This window comes from Chiroxiphia lanceolata, chromosome 1 (genome assembly GCF_009829145.1).
Source record: "Chiroxiphia lanceolata isolate bChiLan1 chromosome 1, bChiLan1.pri, whole genome shotgun sequence".
Taxonomy (NCBI): Eukaryota; Metazoa; Chordata; class Aves; order Passeriformes; family Pipridae; genus Chiroxiphia; species Chiroxiphia lanceolata.
The window spans coordinates 118,576,862-118,597,801 of NC_045637.1; the positions used below are offsets into that span (position 1 = coordinate 118,576,862).

General features: G+C 37.0%; 1 protein-coding gene across 1 annotated transcript in view; it reads right to left on the reverse strand.

The window, feature by feature from the left end:
• KCNH8 (potassium voltage-gated channel subfamily H member 8) overlaps positions 1–20,940 on the reverse strand; it is a 176,194-nt gene that overhangs the window by 154,996 nt on the left and 258 nt on the right.

The following is a 20,940-nucleotide window of genomic DNA, read 5'->3' on the forward strand; positions in this document are numbered from 1 at the left end:
CAATGTTTCAAAAGGTTACCTTGCAAGTTACACTTGCTCATTCACCGCCATGCATTATTTATGAAATGTCTGCATAATGTTAGATTATTTATACTCTGATAGTTATGGTGCATCCTAATCTCAAAGTGTCTGTGAAATTGTTCAAGAAACAGCACGAACAGTAACACATAACATGAAAGTCTACTATTAAAAATGGAAGGCGAACAAGACTTATAATATTGTTTTAAAAAAAAAAAAAGATATTTTCTCCTATTGCCTTGCAAAAAAAAAAAATCTGGCTTTAAGATTCACCATTCAGTATTTATTATATATTTTTTCTGGTTGCACAAAAGCATTGGTGTTTTTAAAATATTTCTGTCTGAACTGTTAGCTATTGCAGAGCTGCACTGTCCTGTGGATACTCATACTTCCTCAGAGGGTTTAAAGGTTAAGATTTAAATAAATGTGAACTTCTGGAATTTATCCCCATGAAGTAATTATTTACTTTACAATTCAGAAGACATTTTCCTTGGTAAGATTATGTAAAAGCTTGTTTTTATGTGTTTTAAAGGCTTTTTTTTGGTGAAATCTTAAAGAGCCTATTAAGACAAAATGCCACTATTTACATGATTTATACACAAACAGTTAAAGAGTGGGCCTGGACAAACTCATATAGCCCACAAAAAAGGGAAGAAACTAAGCTCCAGCCCATGTACTCGACAGGGTTGAATACACTTCTTTATCAGCCAGTAACCAACTAAGTTCTTCTAAGCAAGACTAGTGGATGTCATAACAGAACAACAGCTGGATTTCCAGCCAGCTGTGCAGCTGGAAATCATGAGAGCCACAGAGGAAGACATCTGTAGTCCTGCTCTTCACTGCACAAGTACACCCAGCCTCTATGGAAATGCAAAAAATAGGCATTATAAATATATACAAATACACTGAATAGTGTGAAATAGATGTAAAACAAACAAACAAGCAATCAAAACCTAAACAAAAAAAAACCAAAACAAAACAAAAACCCCACAAAACTTCCGGAAGTCAAGGAAAGGAAGAAAAAGGAAATTCCAGGGACAGACATTCTAATAGGTCTATTATAGTGGGATTTCCCTACGCTGAGTTTCTGAAAGAGTAGCATGTATGCATTTTCAGTTTAAACCTTAACAGTTTTTAGTAAATAAAGACTGGCCTCCTATCTATTCATGTCCCTAGTGTATCCCACCCATCCATCACTCTAACTCCTGAAAAGTGGGCTTGAAGCATTCATTCAGAGAAAGTTTGTAGCTAGCTATACAAGATAGAAAGCAGGAAAACAAGTCCTGCAAGTATACAATTTTGACGAAGTACCTAGAAAAAAAAGAAAATCCTTACAGTGACACGATTCTTATTGTGATGTTTTTAAAAAAATGCATTGCTTTCAGAAAGAAAGGATAAATCCAATTGAGAAAAATGTGCAAGTAGACAATAAAAGCGTATTTGAGGCACAAAACAGTAACATCATATATAAATTTTGAAGAGAACATGGAAATAAACCCTTTTCTAGAACCCAGTTCTGTTTCAATTAATTTAGTACTGATAACCAGAGAACATGGAACTACAGTAGGAACCATAAAGTTTCTCAAAATAAAACTGACAACATAACTGAGAAGCCCAAAATTTATGTTTTGCTGCAGTTGCATAAACAATATTATAGATTCATTATTGCTCTGTAGATGACATATCACAACAGCTGGAACTTCACACAACCTTACTGCTCTGCTAAATAGGGGTGGGACATTAATGGCATTGGCCACTCACTCCAAAAGAGAGATTGGAAAGTTTAGGTTTAATCAGGGTAAAATTGATTTTTTTTTTTTTTTAAGTTTTGACAGTTTAATTAAAATCTTTGTTGGGAAAAAAAAATCATTCAGAGCTGTAACCGAAAGGTAAAACAAATTGTCTCACATCTGCTCTGTTTAAATAATAACAGTGCAAATGGATTTGGGAAATAAATAATTCCTTAGTAATAAGGAGTAGTAGCTAATATTTGCAGGTCATTTTACATCTTCAAAATGTTTTAAAAGTATGAAATATTCTTCAGAGCTCCCTTGCGAGTTAAGTGTACATGATATCTCATTTCAAAGATGGAAGAAAATTTAATTAGGAACTTTTGTTAATTACTCTGCCTTGTAACAATTACTGCCCCAAGAGCCAGAAAGAAAGTATAATTTAGATCATCCAAGGTGCTAGCCTTCTACTCGAACCTAGAAATACCAGATATCTGAATTTCCCCTCAGATTTGTCTGTATATCACACTCAGGCTTCTCACCTTAGAAGAATTTCAGCATTCCCTAGATTTTTGTGCAATACACATCCTATGGACTTCTGAAGGAGCAGATTGCTAGTATGACCACGTGACAACTAGAAATTGCTGACAAAGCCTTTACTTGATGGAGAGACCATCAATGCAACATGTGGATTACCACCTTCAGAAAACATGAAGTCTGCTGTGCGCATTACTCTGGTCTCACTGGACTTGTTATGTTGCTCCAAGACATGACATTCAGTCTTCCTGATGCCTCCTGCAGTTCGAGGGCAGATGAGTACCTGCTGTACAAGGTCTCCATGCCCACTCTATTTCTCTCACAGATTGCATGGAATTGGTAGGTCACCTTGGTTGGTGCAACACATCCAGGACATGTGAAACACACCATAGATAGCATACAGTGCTCACACATGCAGGCTTTACCTAAATTAAAGGATATATAGGTGACCTATTCATACAACCATAGAATGGTCAGGGTTGGAAGGGACCTTAAAGTTCCAACTCCCCTGTTATGGGCTATTCAGAATGCACCTGATTCTTTAATGCAAATTCATTAACAAGAGACATGACGTAAGTTAGTTTGAATGATAATAACAGACTTCAAATACTTCCTATGAACCTACAGCCTGTGTATTTTCACAATATGAAATGAAATACCTGCACAGCTGCAAGCAGTATCAAGAGAGATGAGGATAACATCCCCATGGAAAATATTCTAGCTGTGAAAATCTGATCTGTGGAGTGACATTTTCAGCCCTCTTACATTTTTGAAGGCTGGGCTTGCAAGTTCCTGAGCAGCAGTGAAGGACCGCATACAGCGACAAGCAGACAGTATTTCCAGCCTGACAGGCTTACTCTGAAAAGGCTTATGCTTTGGTGGGTGCTCAGAGCTCCTTCTGTTTTCCTGGGAAGAAAGATTTCTTTCCTGAAATGTGAAGCATTGTTACAGGACTGCTCTGTTCCACTGTAATCTCCCAAAGGCTTGAGGATTATGAACTAATATGAGGTAAAGGGTAAACAAAAACCCAATTGCTCCTGACCCACTTGTTTCCTTGTAACCTACAGTGGGCAGCTTCCTACGTTCATCTGTTTCTACATCCATTTATTTATCTCTGCATCGAAAGCCAAGGGTAATACAGGAGGTTTAATTTGAAATTTAACTTCATTAAGAACAGAATCGAGTTTAGACCTGGAGTAAAATCAGAGCAGTCCAGTGAAATACCATCCCCAGTTTTAATTTGGCCAACAACTTTCAGTACATTGCTCTGCAAATGTAACCTTCTGGTAATGATAAATATAACAAGTAGACTTAAGTTCAAATATCAATACTAACTTGGTCTGTCTGAAAGGGATTTTTTATTAGAACTGTTTTTGAATTCTATCACTACAGCAATTAGAATTTACTGTAATATTTTATATATATATACAGAGGGATAGATTTTTATTTATTTTAAATAGAACAATATTCTCTAATGATTTAACTTCATAACTATGGCCTGTATTGCCATTTAGTTACAGGGAGAAAAGACCACTAATGCTGCCTTTTGTCTTGTCAAATTTCAGGTATTTATTCCTTACTTCCCTGCTCTAATCAATGGAGAGAAGGACACTTTTCAGATGGCAAAAACACCATCTGGACCTGCCTGTCCTTTTCCTATGTCTGGCAATCCATTTACGAAGTGTGTTCCTAATAAAGACACTGAAACATTTGGTTCTCCAGAAGTTTAAAATTTTAATTTAAAGTTGACCTAATTCCTTAGACTTCTCTGAAAATTACATTCACAAGAATGAAGTGACTTATAAAAAATAATGCACTGAAAGTTATAAATTGCATGCTGACTCATCAGAGATGGTAGGTTATGTATAATATTATTTTGTATTTGTGTTTTGACATCTGTCAGGAAGGCTTGTTCCTTATTACCCCATTTCTATACATGGAAGTATGAATACAGGCCAAGGCAACCAAACTCTCTTATTTTTAATTGGTATTAAGAAAGCTCTGGCATTCTACAATCATTGTTTCTGAAGGAAAATTTGGAAACCACATCCTTATAATATTTAAAAGTGTTTCTGTTCTGGTGATTTCGATGACATAAATGCATGAATAACTACATATCTCTTCCTAACAGTGGGTAAAACTACTTCAAAATACTTAATGATATAGAGGGTTATAAATCAAGAGTTCAGTTTATATGGAAACTAGTTTGATATAATTTTTAGCATTGCATAGAACAACAGAGACTGTAGTAAGTACATGATGTTCTGACACTTCATCCCAGATAATGTTGCTATTTTAGGGAGAAATTGTTTTCATGGGGAAAATCACCAAAGACTTCAATACATATTAGAAGTATCGTGCAATGTGTGATTCATTGGTCATTAGATCAGTAGTGATTTTAGTATTTAAAAAACCCAAAGAAGTAGGAACCAGACTATGATTCTCATAACTAAACCAGTTAAGTTCATACCCTAATACATTTTTAGGCAAGAAGAAAACAATATTCAGCAACATTAAAGAGATTAAATAATTGAATAAATACATCATGGTTTAATCATCAGAAAATACATTATGTGCACATTAAGACTGCTACATATATCACACATACCTAAATAAAGTGTCCTTTATTTATGGGTTAAATTTATGGCAACAAATTTGGCTTTTTTCTCAAGCTTCACAACTATCCCCAGCTGCTTCATTTTGTGTACTAAAATATGGTTTAGCTGAAACTGTGTAAAAATGATTGCTGTTAGAAAATTCATTTAAGAGTCATTTATTTCTAAATTGTTTCAAGCAAATAAATTATTCCACTTAACTTAGGCAGTAATTTCTATTGATGAAATTAGCTCAAGTTCCATCTGCATGGAAAAAAAATCAAGACAAAAACCAAAGTGGCTCTGCTTTTGACCACCCTATTTCACTTTCTCCATCAATTCTCTTAAGAGGTGTGATTCTGATGGTGTGATACAAGATCCTTCCATAGAAGCAGAAAAAGGAAACTCTCAAACATATTTGGTTTCACTATTTCCAGATGTGAGAGATTTAAGAGGAGCTATTAAGAGATTCTTAACAAATTTTATGAAGTTATGAAGGGTAGTTATATTGTCTATTTTAGACCTCTAATTAAAGTACATCCAAGAAACACTAAAGATTAGGAATGCAAGATTCCCTCTGCAGTCGAAAGTAAGAAAAGCACTTTCCCCTGCTCCATTCTGTAAATTACTTGAACCAATTAAGGAAAAGAAAATAGTGTAACATTCACAGTACATTTCAGAGCTTCTTTCATCAGGAGGGTGAATCAAGTGAATCACTCAAAGCCCACTCCCAAATATGTAATTGACACAAAGCCCATCCTGAGTCCTTCTACTCACACTTGTGAGAGTGGCATTGACTAAGAAAATTTTTAACTAAAAGGGAGGAAAGCAGTGTTAACACTCCTGTCTAAAATAGAAGGACAGTAGCATATATGACTATCTTCTCAGCATTTCAATGGGTATATTTCCTCCCTCACAGCAATAGATTCAGAATTAATGTATCAGGCATTTATTTTTAGGATACTGAAGCCAAAAACTTCTGAGATTGGAAAGCATCGATACAGAATCAGTTGGGTGTCTACTTCAGAGTGTGATAAAGGGTGGTACTTAAACTGCTATGGATTGCCCATACTTGCTGAATCTCTCAAGAAAGTTTTAATGTATTGCTGGTTTTTGTAATAAGGCAAATAGAACTAAAGTGATTGTGTTTCCCACACACCTCTGATTCCGATTCCCATCTTCTCCCTTCTCAACACTAAATACCCTGCCTATTTTCAGCAACATTTAAGAGGTCCAAGGGTTTTTTAACATTTAAGGGTTCCAAGATACAATAAGCTTCATAAAGCAACCAGGAGGGAAATTACTCATACCCCATTTTCACAAAATTTCAGTGTCAGCTTGACTGTATTGGATTACAGAAAATTCATACAGCAGCTCCACTGCAAGAGGAAACAAGGGTTCTTTGGCAAATAGAATCACTTGTTCCCCCTTTCACATGTTTGCAAGAGCTGAAGAGATGACTTTTTTTAATCTCATACTTTATCAAATTTTAAACATTAGAATTTCAGCACTTTGTGAAATAAGGAAACAAAAACTATTAAAAACAAAGAAAAAAGGATTATTCAAAGAAACTTTCTAGATGCCCCTTTGATATAGTACCATGATCACTGCTTACTAAAGGTGACCAGGTCACCTAAGGTCTAGACGTTTCCATTTTCCATCACAGAGTTTAAATTCCAGTTATGGAGGAGAACTTGGACTAGTGTTGTAGTTCTCACGAGACACTGTGGAACCTATGTATTATTTATGGAAACAAAAACTCCCAGTGCTTTTACAGTTAGTCTGGTAAACAAGTAAGCAACTGGATGTCCCCACACTTCAAGGACAGTTCTCTCATCCTTGGCAAAAGGAATTTTCCAACTGATCTGAGCTGGGTCAAGAACTGTCTTGGGAGAAAGTCAAGTTGGGCCACTGGTGCCCAATCTGAATGCAAGGAACCACAAAAGGTACTACGGTGAAGAAACAAATAATTGCATTTGGTTAAAGTGTTAGGAGGTTCTGGTCTTAATGATTTAGAAAGCAGGAAAACACCATGACACCTTAGAGTATTCACAGTAGTTCTATTTTAGTTTTCAGTACACTGAAAAAAAATCAGCTGTACCTCAGAAAATGCAGTTTATACCAGTAAAAACCACTGTGCTCCTGATGCTCCCCAAAGAGTACCAGAGCCCAATATTGCAATCCTCAAGTTACGAAATAAAAATATGTCAATGTGATAAAATACATAAATTTATTATTGCCACATTTTTATTGACGCTAAGCTTGTTTGGGTTCTTTTTTAGTTTTAGTCTTTCTTTTCTATTTAAACATTCATGCAATTTGCTTTCTACTTTTTATCTGAAAGCTGTGGTATTAGAAGAACTTTTTGGAAAGTAGAAAGTACATTTTTATAGGAACATTTTTTCCATCTGGACATTTAAAACCACATTTATATGAAAAGTTTTTGTCTTGCTGACTGAACATTAATGTTCTGAAAGATATCCATTGCAAGTAAAGATAGGATTCCTCTTTATAGACATGCTGTTTCATCATAGCATAGGTTGTTACAAATCCTGTGTCATGAAAAATCCTCATTTCTTTAAAGTCTGTGATTCAGAACATTTCAAGATTAGAAAAAGAGAGATTTTCTGTTTCTAACGCAAGATTAGTTTCGGTGACCTAGACTATCTAGTTCCATGCTTTGTTACTTCATGTTTATCATCAGTTTTGTTTAAGACAAGTTTAACATTTTCAGCTAGTCTGGTCTTGTCATTTTATGAGAGCAATCTTGGAAACACAGAAGGAAGATGGAAACACATTTCTAATGTACAATAACCCATTCATATAAAGTAACTATACTAGAAGGATTAAGGCTGTGAAATATCCCTTTCATGTTAAGAATGGGATAGATATGGTGCAAGGGTGGCTTTTAGTTGAGAGTCTCATAACTGAAACTCTCATAGTAATTTGCACTTGTGAAAATTAGATACATCTCTCATTTTTGTAACTTCTCTATTTCTCTTCTGCTATAACTATCAAGTTCTCTAGCACTATATTTTAACAACAGAACTATATAGACGCTACTAGAAATCCTGAAATTACATTGATCATCATGAGGATTCCTGGGTAACAAAATGTAAAAAGCTTCTGAAAATTACTTTTGAAGCTTAACGCCTGCTAAAATTGCAGAATTGATCCAAAAAATTAGGATAATTAAAACTGAAGATGAATGTTTTGGTTCAGAAATAACTTTTGTTTTCTGTAATCAAGCCATGTGCTTGATTTTAAGTGCAAGTATAAATTCATTTGGGAAACACTGAGGATTTAACAACAGTAACAAACTCCCTTAATGTGGAGCATTTGATTATCAAAGAGACAATTTGATTTATTTATGGGGACTATTTTACCTTCTTGATAATACAGAGAACAGCTCTTGACTCTCACCTCATAATCCCACCACACAGGCCTGTGACCGTCACACAGGGCAGTACTTCATACACTTTCCTATCAGGTACCCACATTGTTTATGTACATGCCAGCTTTGATACTTGATTTCTTACTCAAGGACTAATCTGGAAAATAGGTTCATAGAACAAGAAAGATGTTGGTGGTTCCCTTCAGCAGAACAGCAAGTCATACTGTTGGACTGAGCCTGGCTGTTCAACATTTCTAATTTTTCGTAGAGATTCCATGACATGTGGCCCAAGATGGCTTTGTCTTACATACCAAAAAAAATACTGGTCTGTCAGAAAGCAAAGATTCCATAGTTTTTTTCACAGCCAAGTTATCAGAACATTCACTGCAATATTTTACTGCCACAAACTTTGCTTGCCAAGTCTAAAAACCTATCAGGAAGCACCTGTTTTTAAGAGCAAACTATTCTGTTATTATATTTAGTTTATTATGCCATTCACAAACTCTCCCTGGAAGCCATGAATTAGCCATGATAAATGAACACTAAAATATTCAAGTGCTGTGCAAACTGCTACAATACCCTTCTAAGCATTAAAACATAAAATAAAATCCCTGCTCTGCACAGCAATACGTCAAAATTTAATAGCTAGAAAACCAGCAACTATCAAACTGAGACACCATTACAAAAATTTTCTCATTAACTTCACTTTACAAAAATATTTAATTAGAATAAATACTATGTACATTTTAATTAAACATCAACAACCAATTTTATGTACTTCTAAGCATCAAAAAAGTTAGAAGACAATCATCATGGTTGGGCTTTGCGAACAAAGATTTGGGAAGGGCTCTACCCACGTTTGTTGCAAGTACGTTGGTGGCTAAAAAGGCCAATACGAGATAGGCACGTCCGGTTGCAAAAGACACAGCAGAAAGACTCCTTAGATGTTATAGAAGACAATACTTTCATGCTATAAATGTAAAAGAACTTCCTTCATTCTTGCTCGTCTTAGAAAGACATCCCAGCATAAAACAGAATGTGTAAAGGTGGCAGAAAATGTCTCATAAACTCTAATTGAACACCTGGAAGCGTTGTTTTCAATGACAGTTCATATAAACTGACATATCAACCACATCAGGCTGGGGATAAAAACTGTTGTAATTCTCCAATTAATTCTAACCTCTTAGCTTTACTTGTAATTATTTCACTCAACTCCCAAAACTCGGCTTATTAAGATCTATCCATCATGGTGTAGGTCACACAGTATTTCTATTGTTGGGCTTTTTGGCCTTTGTCTTTCTTCCTTTCTGTGAGAGGACCTTGCCTACAATGAATTCATAAAAGGGAAATGTGTTTTTAAAAGCAGAATAAAGGTAAAATGTAAACTAATTACTGTTGTTCCAGATTATTTATTTATTTATTTATGGGACTAATATTTCCCTGAACTTAGTTTCCTGCTTCCCTAGAAGAGGCACTCCTTATGCTAGTCACTTGTAAGACTGCCAGTTGAACTATTTACAAGTTCTTTGCACCTTACTTATTGATGCACAGAGTGGCTGTTTTTCTTTCCACCATTTTTTTATCATCTGGGTGATCATACATATTTATTTAAAGCTCCTGCCTCAGGAATTTGATGTATTTCAGGTGAGATTGATACAACATCAGGTTATGATTATTTATGTTTTAAAAGCATACCCACAAGGAAAACAGCAGAAATTAGCAATGTTACAGTTATTCGTTACAAAATACACAAACAGAAGGCCTGCAGCTCTCCTGAGAGTTCAAGCAATCTTTCCCAGGAGGCTCACATCAGCAGAAAAATGAACACATGAACTATTCATCCTAAATGAAGCATGATTTCTTCTGTAATTAAAGCAGGTTATTACCTGCATATATATGTTTCTGTATTTATAAACATACCTCAAATAAAAAGTGTTGAAATATCCAGATAGATAATTCCTTTCTAAAGATACTGTTGGTGTTTAAAGGGAACACATCTCCAATATAGAATTATTTTGTATAGTTAGGACAAAAGGGGGGGGGAAACTGCAATTCAGGTAGCTCCAGCTGGATGAAGGCAGCAAAGTCTTTGTGTGTTTCTCCAAGAGTTACTGCTTCCACAATCTGATTTGATGATTAGCTCTGAGTTGCAATTGGAACCAAAACCCTGGGTCCCCATCTGGATCCTGTTCACAGCAGTATGAAAACAGCTCAACACCTGCCTGTTTTATTTGTATAAGAATTATGACTGATGGGTTTAAATGTCTGCAGTAATTTCCATCTGTCCATCCTGACTCTTGCTGATCACTACCTCTGCTGCACGAATCGATCAGCAGCTTGGGGAAGCAGCAATTTGTTGCTGTAATTCACAAAAGCTGTTTGGTCGGATTCGATCCACACTGCCAGTAGGAGTGGAAAGTTCTGGGAGGGGGGCAGGAGAGATGGTAAACATGAGAACCACAACAGACTTTCAGACATACTATAAGCAAGTTTATGAAAAATAAGATCATGTGCTATCAAGTCATCCACACATAAAAAACCTAATATCAGTTAAAAAAAAAAACCAAACAAAAACCCCCACTTTGATTCATCATTCCCTTTATAAAAGTAGTAATTCTGAAGTGTAGTCCTTTATAAAAAACACGAAGTTGCCACAGTCAATTTTCACTGTGCTTTTTCATTATGTCAGCTACCTAACTTACTTTTACTTGCTTCCTTAGCCATATCAGCCAGTTAAAAGTTACAATATGATGAAATCAGGCTGTAATTTGTTGGGTTTAGTGGCTAAACACTCATCAAGAAGATAACAGACATGTTCACCTTTGAAACCTAAGACTGCCCAATGTCATTCCACCGAGTGCTAGGTAGGACCACATGCAATTTGTTCTCTGAGAAGACAGTGCTTTTAATCCTCTCACAACTATACCCATTCAGGGCAACATTTCCCTGGTCATATTCTGCACCAAAGTAAAGCTTCTCGCAGTGCTACTGCATTCAGTTCATTCCAAATCATTACCTTCTGCTCACTCAGCAATCCCATCAGTCAATCCATCACTGCTTCTTCACAGCTGCTTCCTCTTTTTTTCTTTCTTGGCCAAAGATCACTTGTACAATTTTCAACCTAAGACTATCCCTTACCTCTGAAAATCAATCAGCACTCCAGTTCATGTTGTAAGTAAACTTAAAAAAAAAAAAAAAAAAAAAATCAATTTTGTGTTTAAGGTCACTTATAATCTATTTTTTTAGGTTTTTTTAATACATCTTAAAGGAGAGCAGACTGCTTTTTCAAAATTCACATATCATTTATGGTTAATGTCTTCAGGAACAAAAACAAGTTAACAAATAATTATCTGCAATTGTTAATGAATTTGAAGAAAAAAAATCACAGGTTCAGAGTGAAAAACGGCAAGTGCTTACTTCACTTCAGGGAAAGGAAAATAATTGGGTGCAAGCCTGCACCCTACCAGAAGAAAATCTGGAAATATGCTTTAACCCTCACAACCTTTAGCATACCCGTAAGTGTGTAAAGGATGAATCCTCCATCTGTGGTGTTATACTGCACTGCAGTGAGTTCACATAACTGATATGGGGTAGCCAAACCTCTTTCCTTAAGGAACAACTCAATGTAGTACAATGGAAGAGCCACAGCCTGCCTAATTCCAGGCAAGAATTTGTTGGCAATAGATCCATGGAGCACACCTTGCTCTAACCACTCTCAGATACATACTCTCCAAGGCAGTATTAATAGTGTCACTCTCCTGATGAATTCTAAACATCCTATATAAGTCTAATTAAAAAAAATAACCAAAACCAAACAAACAAAAAACCCGAAACAAAGAGTTTAGGTAAATATTCCTGTAAAAATACACAAAAGTAATAAAGACATCCAGAATGTCTAAGGCATCCTGTTTTCTGTTCCCAATGCAGAAGCAGCTCTTCATCATGACAAAGATAACTTAGTCATACTGTACTGTAGCACATAGATCTGCTTCAAACAGGGCCATTAAAGCCATAATATGTTTTAAAAATCCAAATACTAAGTTACTGTAAGACTTTTAACAGCCCCCAGTGTCTAACCATGCTGTTCTCTCACGCTGCCACCCCATTACTACAGCACTGAAGCAGACGCAACTTGTAACTATATATTTTCCTCTGAAAATCAGTGATCCTAACTTTCCCTAATCTTGACAAATGTGTAGCTCAATATCTTTCATTAATACTTATTAACTATTCTTTTCTACATTGAAGTTTTAGGTATTTAAATCCCTAACGTGATTCTATAACTACAGGTTTTATGAGGTGCATGCTTATTCCCACGGTTATGGAAATGGAAAAGAGAAAGTGTTAAGTACAAACTCCTGGCCTCAAGATCTTTCAGCTCAGTAAAGAAACAATTCAGTTTAATAAATACAATTAATGTTTCATCTTGCAAATGTAATTCATATATTCAAAAGAAATATAGATTAAATACTGTATATTTTCATTTAGATCATTAAAAAAAACCCAACAAACCAAAAAACATTTTGTCACTGATATTATGTGATTATTCCTGATTTTTAAAGGTTTTTTTTACCTCCCAAAGAAGCTTTTTTACCTGCCACAAAGAAGGGTGTTTTTTCTGCAAAAATATTTTCCTCTAAAACAATATAGTTTACCCATTATTTTTCATATCATTGTAAATTCAAAATGTGGGAAAAGGCAGAATTTGTACAAAACCACACTCATCACAGGAGTTATCTGATGTTTGGGGGAGAAAAAAAAATCAAATTATTTGTCTCAGGAAAATTTTCTCATTCTAAAAATCAAATAAATGACAAAATTACCAGCTCAGAGTTCTCTTTTATGCATTTGGAATAAAATGTCGAGTCACGTTATCAAAACAAGCTGTTGAGGGAGATAGAAGGCAAAAATAACTTCAGGTCCATGCTGTCCAAATGAATCCTTCCATATTTCTATAGATTTAAAATAAAAGAAAAGCAAAATAATCCTGGCAGCTTTTAGCCCTTAAAGTCCTAAGAACTGGTACCTGAACTCCTAGTTGTCATAAGTAATGCCTGCAGAAAAAGTGAATTGAGAGCTGACACACTGGAGGCTGCTTTCTCTTCAAAATATCAATAGGGAAGACAACATATTTCTCCATAACACAATTGTCTTCAGCTGTCCTTGAAATGATTGACAGCCAGCATTAAGGTTTAGGGATGCTCAGAAGATATTTAATGTCAAGTTCAATGTAGAATGTGCTAGTATTTTAAGAACAACACCTGTTCCAAAGCCTTTGAATACTATTATCAAACCCAGAAAACAGAAGGAGCCACAAGCACTTGGCAAAATAAACTCTAAAAGAAGACTTTTCTAACTGTTAAAGAAGTCTCTCTCGTGTCTGCAATTTGAGAATGGCTTGTTTGTTTCTCTATTCCCCCTTCCCCCTTCTTTTTTCCTTCTTTCTAATTTATTTATTTTTAGATTGAGTGGGCATGAAACAACATTGCTTCGGGATCAGGTTGTTGCTTGCACACTTTTTTCTTCTAGTCACTTTAACACAAGGTAAGGTAAGCTTTCTTGTGACAATGCAAAACTGCTGTAAACAACTGCCTTTGTTCACCTTTTCCAGGCAACAGTTGATGTAATACAGGCAACTTGCATTTCTTTCAAAAATATATTTCCTCGGAATAGTACTAACAGCACTTAATGCTCTGTAAACCCATACCTTTCCTGATTTATTGTAATATATTCATGCATCTCTGCTTACACTTCTACATGTGCTTGAGGCAGTGGCTTTTTTTGTATTTCTATTGTTCTGTTGCCCTGAACAATACTCTGAGCACCTTTTCTTTGCACCCAGAAAGACTGGGAATGTGTATAAAATTGCTACCGGTACACATAAAATAAAAAATAAAATAAAATAAAAGTTGAATACATAAGAGCAATGATCACAATAAGAGAAATCTATTTTCAGGGTAAACCTATTTACTCATTGAAATGTTATCAGAGAAGAAAGTAGGATATGTTTGGAAAGAGAAAAAAGGGTAAGCTTACAGAACCTCTCTAGTGTGAATCCTGATAATCATCTAAGATTTAGAAACCCTCTAAAGAGTTTTTTTCCATTCACACAGAGTACATGTTCATTCAAATATATGTCACTTCAAATATACAGATTTGTTTCGATCACTGCACTGTGTATCAGGTTTCTACCCTGAAGCAATGCAGAGGATAATATTCTTTTATTATTCAGGAAAAAAAAATCCCTTATTTACTTACTCTTTTCCACTCTTAAGTTTCAAATACAGAGTTTATTTCTGTAGTAATGATGTGTGTTACTAGTCTAACTTTACATTTATAGCATCAACCTAAGACTTACAAGTGGTGTGATTAATGAATTATATATATCCTCTGAATGGAAGAACTGCATAATTATCATTCTATCTTCTTTCTGTCTAACAAAAAAGAAGAGAACACAACCTGACAACTTGAATACCCCAGTGTTTTCTATAGCAATAAGATGTTCTCTGAATAAAATATATCACAATGACCATTTTTTATGATTTTAAGGAATAGTCCAGCGATTGCATATTAAAAATGGTGCCTGCACACATTTTTTTCCCCTTGAATTAGATGCTTAGGACCAGAAATCAGGAATTAAGAAACATGATCTTAAGATGCCTCCAAAACTTTCAGGTCTAACTTCAGCTCAGGTTAGAATCAGAAGTTACTGTAGCTGTTGGAAGCAAAGATCACCAAATAACCCCACCTTAAATTATGAGGTTCTACACCCCCAACATTTCTGCCAAAAGAAAAGGAAAAGATTTTCCAATTAGCTGCTTAATCTAGCCTCGGTTATTTCCAGCAAAGAGCAACAACACAACACAGATTCCAAACATCCAACCCCTGGCTTATATTCAAAATCACATTTGTCTTTTTTTAGTAACAGAGCTACAGTGAGCTGCAACACAGGCCACATCTTACAAAGGCAAGTACAGAGAGGCAAGGTCTGCTCTTTTGGGTTCTGAGCTGAGAACAGGTAATATTTTTTTCTGGTGTCGACTGTATACTTTTGCAGTGAAAAATACGTAATTAATTCAGGAAACCCCATAATTTACTTATCCAAGGACATAAGTAAAAAGCCCAAAACAATTCTTCATTAACATAAGACCAACAGCATATGTATCTTTGGAAATTTCCCTCTGTCTGACTCACTTCATCTTTATGACAAAGAACTAGACCAGCTTCACTGCACCTGCACTCCCTCAGAGGGAGAGTTTGACAGACAACGAGCTTTTCCTCTGTCACTACTTGGAAGTCTATTTGACACTGATCAGTGAATATCATAGTTTGAGTCACCTTTCTTTGGACACAGGATTTTACAGAATCACAGAATCAATTAGGTTGGAAAAGACCTCTGAGATCATCAAATCCAACCTTTGAGTGAACACCACCATGTCAACGAGACCATGGCACTAAGTGCCACATCCAGTCTTTCCTTAAACACCTCTAGGGTCAGTGAATGGGCTCCCGGGGGAGCCCATTCCAATATCTAATCACCCTTCTGTGAAGAATTGCTTCCTAACGTACAACTTAAACCTCCCCTGGCACAGTTTGAGACTATGTCCTCTCGTCCGGTCACTTATTGCCTGGGAGAAGAGACCGACCCCCACCTGGCTACAACCTCCTTCCAGGCAGTTGTAGAGTGATAAGGTCACTCCTGAGCCTGCTCTTCTCCAGGCTAAATAACTCCAGCTCCCTCAGCTGCTCCTCATAGGACATGCACTCCAGACCCTCCACCAGGTTTGCTACCCTTGTCTGGACCCACTCCAGCACCTCAATGTCCTTCCTGAATTAAGGGCTCCAGAACTGGACGGAGGACTTGAGGTGTGGCGTCACCAGTGCCGAGTACAGGGGGAGAATCACTTCCCTGGTCCTGCTGCACACACTGTTCCTGATACAGCCCCGGATGCCATTGGCCTTCTTGGATACCTGGGCACACTGCTGGCTCATGTTCAGCTGGCTATCAACCAACACCAACAGGTCCTTTTCCGCTGCGCCGCTTTCCAGCCACTTTGCCCCCAGCCTGTAGCTGCAGCACATATTGTCTTTGTGAGGTGGACCATTCCGATCCTGGAGTCTGAGCAATGACCTTCTTCCCCTGAAGTTCAGTTGTTGTTTCCCTACATCTGACACTGCTGCAATTCCTTGAGCCCTTTTGGGAGAGAACCACTAAGCAGCCAAGAAGCACTTTCCTGCTTTTGAAGTTTCTATGATATGATTATGCAGCACATTCATCAGTGTAGGGAGGCTAGGATTCACCCTGAATGAGACACAGAATCTGACAATGAAGTTGCAGAGAGCGTTAGTGCATTGGTTCAACCTAGCAGACATCACTAGTTTGTTTATGAGACAGAAAGGCAAGTGATGGGGGTAGCTGCTGAAGAGCGGGGGAGGAATCTGATCCTGCAATCTGGAAACATCACTGCATACAAAGGCTTTCAGCTCTGTACCAACTGATGGTGATGCAAAAGAAACAACCTGGTTCTACCCACAGTACCAGCAGAAGTATGCTGGCATCGCATATGTTTAAATCTGTATGTTCTGATCAGGTATCCTTCAATCGCACCTGAGGGTAACCAAAGCAATCAGAAAACTGATTCCATCTGATCAATAAGGAAAAAAAAAGTTATGAAAATTGCTGCTTAGGTGCAAAGCTCTTTTGTTAGAACTTGAGCAATGTTTTAATTGGAAAACATATCTGAATGTAGAAGTTGTTCAGCAAATACGGAATTATCTAATCGTCACCACTGACGGTGAGCAAGAAGGAATTAACTCAGCTTGATCTTCAGATAAGACTGATCACGCAAGATTGATAATAAGAATGTGAAGTACACACTTAATTTGGAAACTGATAAGATTTGACAGATGAGATAATTATAGAACCTCAGCTGTCATTTTATAGTATAACTACACCCAAAATTTTTGTCCTTTTTTAGATTATAAATTAATGAGGATATTTGTTGAATCTCTGTTAGTTTTTCTCCATGAGAAAGTCTCACAGATTTTCAGCAACAATGACCCTGCTATGTATTTAATCTATTTAAATAAATAAGTAGCGCATAGAGAGTATTTTTTATTTACATATATATAAATGAAAACAATAGAACATAATTTCCTACCATGTAACTGTTTTTTAATGCTTTGCCTAATCTAAATAGGGTTAAGAAGCAAAAATATGCAAATTTCCAATTCAAAAGCTTGAAGTGAAATAACTCACTTCAGACATTCAGTTTCTTAATATTTGGTGGTGGGGTTAATTATAGGCTTATATTTTAAATATTTTCACACTTGAAAATGACATTTTATCTTGAAAATCTAAAACGAAAAACAAACCCCCAAACCAGCCAAAAAAACCCTAAGCCAAAACCTACTCATTTGAAAAATTTTGTATTTTTTTCCCAATTGGCAATAAACTCATTGCTAACAGAGGGGGCAAAAAGTCTTTAGATGACCTGGTGCTTAGTTATTGGGGGGGGAAGGGGAAGGGGGAAAGGAGCCCTTTGAGAAAGCATTGACTTAAATTACAATGTCAGGAACACAAAAGATATTTTCAAGTTGTGAGAAGGTGGAGGTGTAATAGCACATAGGCAGATCCAAGAGTTCTGCCTCGGAAATCCAGATAAGGAAACCTTTAATGCTGCTCTTCCACGTATGCAGCTCAGGTAATAGGAAGTTTGCAGGAAATCTCTGCAATCCCCTATGCAGCTAAGAGGTACCCCAATATTAATCTAATTCTTTTGCTTAGCACATATACCCTGGTTTCATATGTAAAGAATATTTATGTATAACATACAGACAACAAAATATCTACTGTGAGCATTCTGAGCACCTGAAGAACCTCTCAAGCAGCTGTTATATAATTGTTTGAGATATTCAATTTTTCATAACTACTAATTAGACATAAATCATTGCAAAAATAAAATTTAAAAAATTATTTGAATTAATTTTTGAAAATTCCGTGCAAAGCAAAGCATATTTTCTAATATTATCTGGAATCCCTTCTTGCACTCTTGCCCGGAATTAGAATTATCCCTCTTCTGGATTAAAGATGCATTGGTGGATTAGTCTATCACTGATGACAACATAATATATCCTTCCCACAGGCTTAAACTGGAAAGAGGTCTGTTAACTACAGAGTGTATTAGAACAACTGCCAAAAAAACTCCAATACCAAAAAACCTTTGGCAGTATTTTAACATTTAAATATCATCATATGTGAGGTCAAAGTAGTTTGTGAAACGCAACCTCAGGTTCAGTGCCACGTATCAGTCCTATTCCTTTCACAGACTGTATCATCTGTAAAACTAGTGAGACATGGGACTGATTCCTGCAAGGATTAGCCATTGATATTACTTTTAGCTTGAGCCACCTGAGCAAGCTCTGGAATACCAACCACACAGGCACTTTAAGTGAAAAATAAATTAGTTTTAATTTTTCTACTTGATGCTTGGATATATATACACATTTTGCAAAATTGTACTTTTTAATTTGGTTTCTTTTCGTCAGTTAAAGAAGTATTAATTTTTATATTTAAATTTAGGATTTTGAAAGCAACAAAGGAGATAAGCTATTTCTGGAGGTTTTAAATTTAGTTATGATGTGGAGTGATCCACAGAACTTTCTTTCAGATCACATCAAGTTGATTCATTGCTTTACCCTAACACTCTAAAGGAGATATTATGTTATTCTGTAAATTAAGAGACATGCTACCAGATTTCCATAGAATACCACCATCCTCCAAAGTTTTACTAGATGTAAGACTATCTAGTTCATAAAACATCTTCCCATGTGAACTACCGGGAATATTTCATATGTCAATAATCATACCATAACAACTTCTAGAATACACTTGCTTAATATTTGAGGCAAATTCTGGAACACTAACTAAACCCAAAAATCTCAGTGCCTGTAATAAAAAAATAATGTGTTGCATTTTCTGGTGAAATTAAATATCTAATTACATTATTTTCCAATTACATTCCAGGAAAAAGTAGATGAGTTGTTAGCATTAAATTTCAATGTAAGACACTGAGGTCTGTTTGTTGTTTAAGAAAAGATCATTCCATTTGACTTCATGAAGCTCAGTAGAATCATCGCCTTAAAAGTGTAGCTCCATTTGGGTATAGAATTCAGCTAAGTAATAAACTTTCTACCACACTTATCTGTTGGTGTCACTGAGAAGATGTGGATTAAACATTTTTCTAGTGTTTTATTTAATAAAAGAGACCTGCATGACATCATTAACATTGCTTGCTAAATTGCATCTTTGAAGAACAGTATAGAATTCATGAAGCATTTGTGTGCACAGCTCGCAGGCTGCGTGCTCCATCCTTTGAAAGGAAGCCATTGTAAAGGGGGAGGGTCCTGAGCACAAAGAAGGGAAGAACTGCTTTTCTGGCAAATAACAGTATCAGCAGCAAAACTCTTATTAGTACTGCTTCAATATGCAGTAAATAATACTCATACACTTCACAGCAATAAAAAGGTGGAGGATGGGGGAAAAGGACTTTGAGTTCTGCAGTTGAAGGAATTTAAAGGTACACCTATGTAGTCTTAAGAGAGATTGTTTTATAGAGAAGTATCAGTTACATGCAGCCCTGGATCATAATTATTTGTGTATGCTCAGATTAGCAGAACAGTTATAATAAAGCTCTGTGCTTCTCTGCAGTTGATCTCAGTGACTGTATTATTTTCTTGACATTTTACAACTTATTGATTCAATAATCACAGTTCAGTTGTCTTAATCACACAGTAATCAAACCATCGAGGAAATGTCAATAGATATGCAATCAAGATTTCAAACCAATTAGATGGCAATGTTTTCAGTCAAGAAACCGCCAGTAGCAACTCAAATATGAGTTGTTTTTCCTCCACTTTGTATGCCTGGGTTTTTAGACAGGGAATTAAAGGGAAGGGAGTTCATTTTGGTCCAAATCCACTACTCCCCGTTCCTTTTTAGTTGCTTTAATATGTGTGAGCCCCATCAAAGAAGAAACAAAACTCAAGGCTCCTACAGGCGACTCCTAACCCACGGCCGGAGGGGGAGCACGCCAGCCTCCCACGGGAAGGCAGTGCCTTGCCGGGAAAGCTCCCGGCGGAGCCGGGGCGCCGCGAGAGGAGCCTTGTGCGGGAGCTGGGAGCGGAGCCCAGCGCCGGACTCGCCCGAGGCCGGGACCTGTCCGTGGTTCTGCAGCCGGGCGGCCGCCGCTGTCGGCGGCACCGCCGAAGAGCCCTTCCCCTGCTCCTGGCTGCCTCCCTCCACTAACGCCCTGCAACAGCTGCTGCCACGGATGAGACCGATTTACGGGAACTCAGCTTTTAGGGAGGAGATTTAATATGGGGGCTGGGGATAATAAAGACAAAAAAGAAAATCCCAAAACCTCCCGCCAAAGCCCTGCCCAGACTCTGAGCGAACCTTTCCCTCGCGGTCTCTCGGCTGCTCGGGGCGCTGGGGAAGCCCCAGCCCAGTGTACAACTTTCCTGCAGGGATCCTGGCTCCGGCCCCCTTGAAGCCGCCGGACAGGGGGTCGGGGGCAGAGGGTACCGGGCACCCTCCTCACCTGCAAAGCTGTGGAGAAACCCGGCAGGAGAGTGGGAGAGGTTGAGAGCTCCCTCGCCTCCCCCT